This window comes from Chrysochloris asiatica, unplaced genomic scaffold, assembly GCF_000296735.1.
Source record: "Chrysochloris asiatica unplaced genomic scaffold, ChrAsi1.0 scaffold00253, whole genome shotgun sequence".
NCBI classification, from domain to species: domain Eukaryota; kingdom Metazoa; phylum Chordata; class Mammalia; order Afrosoricida; family Chrysochloridae; genus Chrysochloris; species Chrysochloris asiatica.
In genome coordinates this window covers 2,486,446-2,487,065 of record NW_006408771.1, presented here as the reverse complement: position 1 = coordinate 2,487,065, position 620 = coordinate 2,486,446, and the positions used below count along the sequence as shown (strand labels likewise).

General features: G+C 37.6%; 1 non-coding gene across 1 annotated transcript; it reads right to left on the bottom strand.

Annotated features, from left to right (window-relative positions):
* Positions 1–292: 292 nt before the first annotated feature.
* On the bottom strand, positions 293–372 carry TRNAS-GCU. The gene has a single exon. It is a non-coding gene; the product is annotated as a tRNA-Ser (tRNA).
* Between the last annotated feature and the right edge of the window lie 248 nt (positions 373–620).

Here is a 620-nt window from a genome sequence, read left to right as displayed (position 1 = left end):
CTTACAACTGGGCCACGGAACCTGGTGAGCCTCTACAAAACTCCAGATAGCAGGCACCACACCACAGGTGTGGAAATACACAAAGAAATAATTAATCCTTCAAATAACATATAAACAGTTGTTGTTATGTGCCATGGAGTCAGTTCTGACTCATAGCGACCTTGTACAGGGTTTCCGAGGCTGTAAATCTTTACGGGAGCTGACCGTGAGATTAGCAGCCTGAATCGTAACCAGCATGCTACCAGAGCTCCTTAAATCTCACTCCCACAACACAGCAGCGTAATTTCAGGAACGACAAAGATGGGATTGGAACCCACACGTGAAGCACAATGGATTAGCAGTCCATGGCCTTAACCACTTGACCACCTTGTCTCTAAACTAAAGAGTAATTTCTATTAAATGAAGAATTAAATGAAAAGTTCCAGCATCATGAAACTAACATCTGAACTGCATAATTAAAGATGATTTTTAAATCATGATCTTAATTTTAAAAATTTAAATTAGGGAATAAAATAAGGACATAATTTCAAATTTAGAATTAACCCCAGTTGCTGATTCTTTTTTTATCTTACCTCTGAAACTATACTTATTTATAGTAATAGACACCCTAAACTTTGAAG